The sequence below is a fragment of the Corvus hawaiiensis genome, chromosome 9 (assembly GCF_020740725.1).
Source record: "Corvus hawaiiensis isolate bCorHaw1 chromosome 9, bCorHaw1.pri.cur, whole genome shotgun sequence".
In the NCBI taxonomy this organism is placed as follows: Eukaryota; Metazoa; Chordata; class Aves; order Passeriformes; family Corvidae; genus Corvus; species Corvus hawaiiensis.
In genome coordinates, this window is record NC_063221.1 from 790,123 (window position 1) to 799,659 (window position 9,537).

The window sequence follows — 9,537 nt, forward strand, 5'->3', positions numbered from 1 at the left end:
CATATCTGATCATGTCTGCAAAGGCTTTGCTGTCCTCGGTCAGACAATTCATACCAGCACCTGGCTGCTGCTGAGAGAGAAAAGGAAATAGGAGAAAAGGAGAAAAGAAAAGAAGTCGGAGATACCGCTGGCCTAGTGGCATTCATGGCAGCTGTAGGGCCACGTGTCACATCACACACTATGAGTAACAAATAGAAAGGTCCTGCTGGAAAGTGTCACATTGCAGCTACTATAGTCACCTGCATAATAGCAACTTCCTCTTTTACTTCTAATCTTGAGCTCTTCTTGAGTTGAAGGAATTACAGCGTCCTTAAACTTAAGCTTTAGTTGCACTTCCCCTAAGGCACCCTCAGGATCAGGTTACAGATGTGCTCCATTTGTCCATCCAAATAACCTAGGCAAAGCCAGCTGGTCTCTGACTTTCTCTTGCATGTATTTAGACTTAAACTCCAGCCACCTCAGGAGTCCTGAGTAGAGATATTTCTAAACACTAATGAACATGCTAATTACTTAATATTACATCAGCAGCAAAAAAAAGGCAGGATGAGAGCTGCAGCACTGGCTGTATACTGCAGTCATGAACAACATCACTCTGCCTTGGGATTGAGTCAGAACCAATGGGAACAAATTGTCCAAGACAATAAATCCAAATCCATTTCCTTGTCACCTGAATGTAACCTGCTTTTTCATGAAAGCAGGCTAATGCCAGGCCAACCATCTATAAAGTGCATCTCACTGTCACAGGCGGTCTCAAACATCCTCCCACCGAAGGAATTAAATCAGAAGCTCAACCTGATCTTCTGGGCAAGGCAGCCACCAGAACTGTGGCAAAAGTCCAGCTCAGTGGGTGAAGCAAAAGCCATCATGCACCATGGGGAACTGATCTGCCAGGGGGGTAAAACTGAGACACTCACAGGACAAGCAGTTCTGCTGTCACATCCCAGCAAATCCACCAGCCACAGGACCAGTTTTCTGTGCAGCTCAGTCACCTGCACAAAGCATCAGAGCAAACCTAAACCACTAATGAATGAAATGACCGGTCTTGCCAAGTGATCTGAAGTCGGTGTATTTCCCGTAAGTCAGTGTCCCACCTCATCCAATTTGCAAACTGATCTAATGACAGAAATGTTTGTTTTTACCAATTTTTTCTTCTATATTCATTACAAACATATCTTTTCCTACTAGGGATTTATCCTTCTCCCAGTTCTTGTTTAGGATCATATGCTGCTTATCAGCCATGCAGTGCGTTCTCACGTCCAGAATTCAGCAACAAACCAAAAATCACACACCACACTGCAACCCTAGGAGAAAGACTCCCTAGGAATCTACAACCCTAGGAGAAGGAAGTAAAACCACAGAGCCAGCAGGCACAGCTGCTCTCTGAACAGGAAACATCAGTGTTATTTCAGAGGAAATGCTTGCTGAGGGTGAAACAATAAATTTGTGCTCATGCACTGTACTGGAGACCTCGCAGCTATTTTTAGAGGAGTTCTCCTCTGCTCCTTTGGCTGGCAGACAAAAACCACAGCTCAAACAGAAAAGAAAGTATCGAAAGAGAAACAAGTATTCTTCACAACTGTGCTCTGGCCAGAGGGAGACAAAAAGAAAGAGTGGATACTTGATAGAATGCTCTTATCCATAGCAACTGCAGTCTTGCACTTCCTTTTTTGTTAAGAACGTCATTATTGCTGAATCATCTGAAAAAAATCCCTAGGTACCACCGAAGAAAGCCCCAAATCCAGAAGCAAAGTGACCTCTAGAGCACCAGACCCTGAGGATCTCCTGTCTCAAAGGTATCTTTTGCTTCCCAGCTCAAAACCCCCCAGTATATTTAAGAACACCAGATGCTGGAAACCTGACACAGGCTTTTTTGTTAATGCTCTAGTTGTGGGCAAACCTGGCATTCACAGGGAATCTTGCACATGCACATTATCTATCTGTTCTGCAAATGATTTATTTCTTGATGATATTTACTAAAGACAATGGAGCACCATGGAGAGGAATATGCCCCCACATATCTATATGACTCTATATGAATCACTCATTTTGTTTGGTTTTTTTTCAGATGTCAAGATTTCCAAAGCAGGTGGCAGTTCTGAGGGAGATGGGGGTGTTCCAGGAAGGATATTGAAATCTCCAGCTGTATCCACAGGTATTGCCAAACCAAAGCAAATGAAAGGCAGTCACCAATCATTTTAACACTTCAGCTGATCACGTTTATCCCACTGCCACTTTCCTGCACCAGGGTCCCCAGAGAAGGACATTTTTCAAGTGTAGGTTGAAAAGGCCAGTCCGGATCCAGTTAGCTCCTCTGTCCTTACAGGAAGGGTGGTTTATCATCACTCTCAGCTTCATGCAATGGGCTGGAGCCTGTACAGCTCCTCACTGCATCCACCTGGGCCAGTCAGGCAGGAATCTTGTGATGAAATGCTGGGAGCTTGGCTTCGTGCATGCCAGGACCTCACTTCAGCTTTCACACCTTGAGCACTTCTCCCCAGTGCTGTCAAAAACCTAGCTGTGCCTGTGGGGGAAGAAAATATGATTTTTAATTATGATTCCTTCAGCCAACAAAAATAAAGCTGGTTTCTGTGAGGGATGCCAAGAGGGATGAACAGCCTATGTGGGAACAGGCTACACTTAGGATTAAGAATGAGCTGTTTAATAAACACTGAATACAAAGCAAGCTGAAAGAAAATAGGCTTGATGTAAAGCCCTGACGTCTTGGCAGATTTGGCTCCCTCATTGCATAAAGGCTTAATATAATTCTTTTTAAAACAGCTTTGCAGTTATAATCACATTCTTCAAAGATGCAGGTGATACAGTATGAACAGATGTGCAAAATGCCTGGACAAGGCAGTGAATTCCTTGTTCATTCACTTACCTGGCACATGCTGATGGCAATTCCCTGTTCCTTGGGGAATATGCCTGAGATGTAACAATGCTTGCTCTTGATAGTCAGTGTTTAACCTTAGTGAAAATCCTGGGGAGGTCCTGGTCTCCATGACACCTTGCAGCAAAGTTGGCATGTTAAGCACATGGTGGCAATGGCAGTTTTTTTGTATTTCAATGATTTTGATGCATGGCTTGGTTTCCCCACTGCACAGCTGTGGAGTAGGGCTGCTTAACTTCTCTGGTTTGGGAGAAGCACAGTGAAGCAGAGTTGGGATGTGCGGACTGGTGGGAAATGGAGTCATTTACCCTCTGTAGGATGGAACTTTTTAGAATGCACAGTGGGAACTCCACAACCAGGCATTAGTTTTAAACAATCAGGAGGCCAAAGAGAAGCAGCTGGAATGGTAATTGTTTAAGTTTTCCTGCTGTGCAGCATCAGCTTAAGGGGCAAGAAAAGGTGGGTCCCAGGAGGGCATGGGAGGAGGCAGAACAGTCACTTGGGAACACTTCCATGGGGGTTGGCCATATTAGCCCTTACAAGTATTTCGTTGTCCTTACTAAACAGCAGCTTGCTTTGGGAAGGCTGTCTGTGTCATTGCATTGATCTTAAAACTTAACTTGATGCCGTGATGATTTTTTTGCCTTTTCTTTTATAGTCCTGTTACACCTTTTTACAGCTTCTGTATTCTCAGTGCTTTTTGCCTACCTTCTTGGACTTGTTTGTCAAGCTGGAAACTCAACATCTTAGAAGCTTCATAGTTAGGGATCAGTGTGCCCCAGACCCCAAGAACACATTCTGTAAATGAAGATAGAACCATCCAGGGAAAGGTTCCTTGGGGAGGGGGGCTCACTCGTGCCTCTCATTGGGGAAATTTTGATAGATATGCTAATTAGTAAGACCTATGACATACCAGATCTTTTGTGGGGTGTGCATTGTGGTGTGCATTGAGGTGTATTCGACCTGGACGTGTGCACCTGAGGATCCTTAAAATTAATACCAAGGTAAAATCCCTTTTTCCCTTCTAACCGTGTGTGACTCTTGATTTTAAGACCAGGAAAAAGCATCAAACTAAAACCCAACAAAAGAGACACCTAAATGGAGCTCACTGGAGAGGTCACTCTAGTCCCAAGTGCAAATTTCAGAGTAAAGACACACCTTATTCTCACGATGAAGGTACTCTCTGAAGGCTTTAAGAAGTGATTAAGGAAGACTGAATAAAGCTAAGTCCTCAAGCCAAACCTTATTAATTTACAGGAAGTACTTTCTTACAGGAAAAACTGCTTTCCAAAACAATCTCATCTGTCATTGTTCTCTCTCCCTCTCTCATCCTTGTCATCGAAACCTTTGTATTTCTGTCACATGCTGCTTGAGACCAGGTAATTAGGTCATAGAAAATAATAAATACTTCAGGTAACTGAGTGCCCTTGCCTTACAGGACAAAATTACCACGTTCTCAGTATTGTCTCTTACCCATTCTTTATAATCTCTCTCATTTTCACTGTTTCTTACCAAAGAGCCAGTGTAAAGAGAAGGGATACCTTGTGTTTTCTGCTGAAAGGCCATTCATTACATTACAATGCAAAAATGAATCCAAGCCTTGTATGGATCAAGAGAACACCTTTCCCATGGCCCTGTTCCCAAAGTCTTTGTGAAAATGAACTAAGATTGCTTTTCCTGGACTCTGCTGTCTGAAGCAGTTTTGGATCAGATGTCCATGCTGTGCCTGTGCTCAGACCATGGCTAACCATGGAGGCTTCTGACAATCTGCTATTAACCTTTTGCTATGCTGGTGTCTGGCCAATTCTGGCCCCATTCCTTCATCTTGCTTTCCCCTTTCTTAGGACAACTACTTATTTCTTTCCTTTAGCCTTCTCAGCTCCTTTTGTAGGCTGAAATATGGCATGTGGCATAAGACAATGTAGGGAAAAGGACAGGGTAACCCTGAGTGAAAGAATAAGATGGCAGTATGAGAAGCAGCTCAGCAAACCTCAGTAGCATATGTGCAGTTTGGTTTTAGTCTGAATAAAGGAAATAGGATGGTTAAAAAACCAGCAGAGATGAAGAACTTTTGAAATCAGGAACGAGTCAAGGTCTTGCAGAGGCAAAGGTTGAGAAGGTTAGTTGCAAATTACTCAACAATTGTTTGTTATCTCACACAGGAGATGATGATTTTATATCAACAAAGAAAACATTTATTTACATACTTTATTATCAGGATAATTCAGTATCTAGATGAAGATAACTTGGCATTACTGATAAGGTAAAAAAAACTATTACCCTCAGAGAGTGCTATCTGGTTAATGATCTTCAAAGTGATGTTTTACTTTACATTTGAAATATCCATCCTTTCCTTTTATTTTCCTTTCCCTAAATCCTCCCCATAATCACAAACCACCCACTCTCCCACTGAACATATGACTTCCCTGTGTCATATCTGCACTGTGTGTTCTCTGCACTGTATCACACTTAAAATTACAGAAATTCTTTTCACCTGTGACTGCGAGTCAAGTTCCTTGGAGTTTACCCCTTGAATGCTCTTGATTCCCAGCACATATCTGGGGGTCATACTTTAGCTTTGGAAAAGGCCAGTACATGTTATGCCAACATGTCCTTTATTACCTGCTACTTTCCTGACATCCCCAAGTAAAGGCTGAGCTACAAAATGGGTCATTCCTCACCATTCCCCCACTTTTCCTTACGTTGGAATCCCAGTAGAGTTTACACGCCCTTTGGTTTATTTCTTCCAGGGCAGGCTGCCATGGAGACAATGCCTCCCTACTGCTCTAGGTCTGCTTTTAGCACCTGAAAGAGGAGCACAAGCCTGCCGTGCCCCCAAAAGCTGGACCACCCTTTGGCAATGCCAGAAAGGTGATGGAAATCAGGCAAGAGATCTTGTGAGGAATCCACGAGCATAAAGATGCCACAGTGAGTAGGTCACACAATGAATTGAAAATCTACTGGTGACAGTGCTGAGCATTTCTACCAATTAGTGTAATTGATCAGTCACCAGAGCTGTTGATCAGATAGTGCTGACTTTAATGCACTGGCTGAACTATGGCACTGGTCAATCATAAATTCTCATGTGTGGACTCTTGAGCTTCAGCACAAAAGGTTTGAGCTGAAGTGGTTTTGTTCACACTTGTGATGGACTTAGATGCTCCCTAGGGCTCAGCTAACACAGGGTTGTTTGCTGAGCAAACACTGCTCGGTAATACATTCAACCTCCCAAAATCTTGCATTTATCAACTTCTTGATGTCTTGTAGGTCTTCATCATCAGAGAGTAGCTAAAGCAGAGGGAAAGAAGGGATGAGAGCTGAGGAGAATCTCCGTTAGTAGTCAAGGACTCTTCGAGGATGGGGCAGCCACAGCTTCTCTGGGCATCCTGTGCCAGTGCCCCACCACCCTCAGAGGGAAGAATTTCCTTCTAATATCTAACCTGAACCTGCTCTCTTTCAGTTTGAAGCCATTCCCCCTTGTCCTGTCACTACCTGCCCTTGTGAAAACATGAATGATGTGCACATACTCCTGGTTCCATCCCACAGAGGACGCAGGTTTGGCAGCTGGGAGAGGGAAGCTCAGATAATGGCTTTTCATACTGCTTTTACCTTTCCCACTGCATGATTCAGAACCCGACAGAAACAATCTACATCTGAAAGCAGATGGAAACAGCCAACCCTGAATTGTGCTAGGGAAGCTGATGAGTTTTAGGATCAGGGTAGCACAGGGATGCATGTACAAAGATGTCCCTTCTCCCAGCTAGTGATACACCCAGAGAAACAGCTGAGTGACAGCACTCATGTGTGACTTTTTCTGTGCTCAGAAAAAGAGCTTCTGCCAGTCATTGCTTCCTTAGATTCTTGACAAGTCGCAGTGTCACACACTGATAAGAGACACCCTGAAATGGAGGGGAAGATCTTGTTCTCCAACCCACCCCACAGCAGCCCACCACTCCCTCACTGCAGCCTAAACCACACACCAGTCTGTCCTGCTCAGCCTGAGCCTTACAGCCAAGGCTCCCTCCCTTGGGTCAAAAAAGATGGATGAGATCATGGTTTTTAGGCAGATTAAGCTTGCATTGCCTGTGGTTGGCCAAAGACCATTTTTCAGTCTGCTGCCAATGCCCTGTTGCCTCCAAACCAAAACATTCCTCACTGCCGAGCACCGCTAAGCGTTGCTTATGCACAAAGAAGTGTAAAGCTATTCCCTGCTAAGTCTATTAAAGCCAGGAGAGCTTCTTTTCTTAATCATGGATCACAGAGCATCCCTGCCAGCCTGGCATCCTTTGGAAGGATGGTTCTCAGAAGTACTCCCAAAACATCTTTCCCTCAAGTCTCTCAGCTCTCACTCCGACAGGACTGCTGGCCCATTCCTCCAGCCAGACCAGGCAGCACAGCCACCTGCCATAAGAGACCGAGGGAGAGACCTTGCTGTGTGTTCCCAGCTCTATCTTTCCATTGCCCCGGGCTCCTTATCCCTTCTTTGCCTGCCTTCCAGCACCCATCAAACTGACAGGGTGATCTGTCAGGTGTCTGAATTTGCTCCAGCGATTAGGATAATGCCAAAGCCGATCTGGCATTTGCAGGCAGCTCTGCAGACAAGGCACACGTGGCTGTCACTATTGAGCAAGAAACGTGTCAAGGAGTGGGAGAGGTCAGGGTGACCATCTAAACAAGCTCTGTGTTGTTATTTCTTGGGGATAAAGAAACCAGTGCGGGCAAAACAGCCTTGGCAAGGGATTGACACCAGCACCAGGGCGTTTCTGAGCACGTTTGCAGGGACTGGAAGGTGGCACTTCAGATCTGTGTCAAATGGTGTGGCTAGCAAAGTGATGCCATATAGGATAAATTTATCTTAGGAGGTCAGCAAACCTTTTGCCCAGGGAAGAAACACATGCCCTAGAGAAGACTATTCTCCACAGAAAAAGACAGGAACTGGAAATGCTCCCCCAAAGCCCCCTGGGGCTCTGGTGGTTTGTGGGGACTGTAGGTACCCCAGGCTGTGGAGAGAAGCGCTGGCACAGGTCAGGCTTTGGAAACCTCCTCTGGAACAAAACTACTCTCCAGGAAGAACGAAACAGGCCTGGTGTGGTCAAGCAGCCTGGAGGTATCCCTCAGCTCGGGGATCTCTGGAGAACAGCACATCAGAACTACTTCAGCAGCATTTACTCCGCTGGTGAAAGAGAAAGCAAAGCTGAGGATAAAATATGGGCTGAGAAAATCTGTGACAAAATTCCTGGTCCCTTACCCTGAAGCAGGATCTAAACCACAGGAAGCTAATCCTGTGTTTAGTGGTTGTTGGATCTTTGGTGAAGCCTAGGACAAGTTACCTGCTACCTGTAGGAGATAAAGCATGGACACCAAGGGATGCTCTACATCAACTTCTGTCCCTGTGTTCCTGTAAAGCCATTTTCCTTCTGGTGGACTGCTAGCAGTCAGCTTCCTGCAGAGTTGGGAGTGCCCTAAAACACCAGCAGTTGCATAAAGAAAGGCAAAATGTAATGCAGGGAAAGATCCTGGGATTAAAGGGAAGCTGGAAGGATGGAAAGTCAGATGTAGAACCCCACAGCCTCCAGCCCAGACCCACCTGACGAGTCCTGACCAACTGAGCCTTCCCAAGAGGCTCCTCTAAGCTTCCTTCCACTGCCTTTTGGTCCAGGAACAGGCACTCCAATTGTAGGCATGGTGAGTGGGGCTTTTTTAATGCTTCACCAAGAAAATTTGCAGTAATGAATGGTCCAGTAGCAGAATTAAACCCACATTTGTACTGCAGAGGGTTAAAGGGGGTTTTTGCTATTATTTATTGTGGAAAGCCCCTGACACCTGGCAGACACTCTGTGCAGCTGTTCAGGAGCCTCCGGTGCTTTGCTGCACCCTCCAAAGGGGCACTTGGTTTCCACCTACAAACTGCATGAAGCACAGCTGCTTCTTTCACAGATCTGACTGGGCCAGAGATTTAATGGCATTTGTCACCAATTATTAATCTTGCCACTCTTTCTTCTTGGAGGTGTTATCTTCCTAACGAAAAAAATATCTTTCCATTAATCTCGTCATCCCCATGAATTCTCTTCCGAAGCCTTTCTCCCCTACCAACCTTGCCAAATGTGTAATTTTTTATAAATGCTTCTGGTACGAAGACTTTTTGACCTCCTTATCAGCTCTGTCCTTGTACTGTGGGTTTTAATTACAATTACTACATTTCTCTGCCTTCAGATATGTGTTTGTGGGTATAGGTATAATCTGGAGTAACCCTGACAGGCAGTTTCTTGTCTTGCTGCACAAATGGTTGCTTGGAAAGAAAATACAAAAATATTGCTAAAAACTTTTGACAGAAGTTTTGTTTTCCATCTCACACCTCTTAGGCAGTACTTGATATTCCCCCCAGAAAGAGTGAGAAGATTAATGGCCTTGTTCTGTAGCTGTTACAGCTTAAGGACACAGACAGGACTTGGGAACATGTGGTACACAGCTGGAAAAGCATCACATTAAGTTCTTGGCTCACAAACCCTTTTCAGGCCCAAAATAAAGGCAGAAGTCACCAACACGATATACATTTCACAGCTGCTCCAATTGGAGGTGCATTAAATCAGGAGAGGTGAAAAACTCTGGTCTGTTCCACCACCTCCTTCCCTGTGCTCCTGTCCCGC

General features: G+C 44.9%; 1 long non-coding RNA gene across 1 annotated transcript; it reads right to left on the bottom strand.

Annotated features, from left to right (window-relative positions):
- Positions 1-1,936: 1,936 nt before the first annotated feature.
- Positions 1,937-3,561, bottom strand: LOC125330296. Its single transcript, XR_007205449.1, has 2 exons — positions 2,882-3,561; positions 1,937-2,521 (listed from the first exon to the last, which is right to left on the bottom strand). It is a non-coding gene; the product is annotated as an uncharacterized LOC125330296 (long non-coding RNA).
- Positions 3,562-9,537: the final 5,976 nt, after the last annotated feature.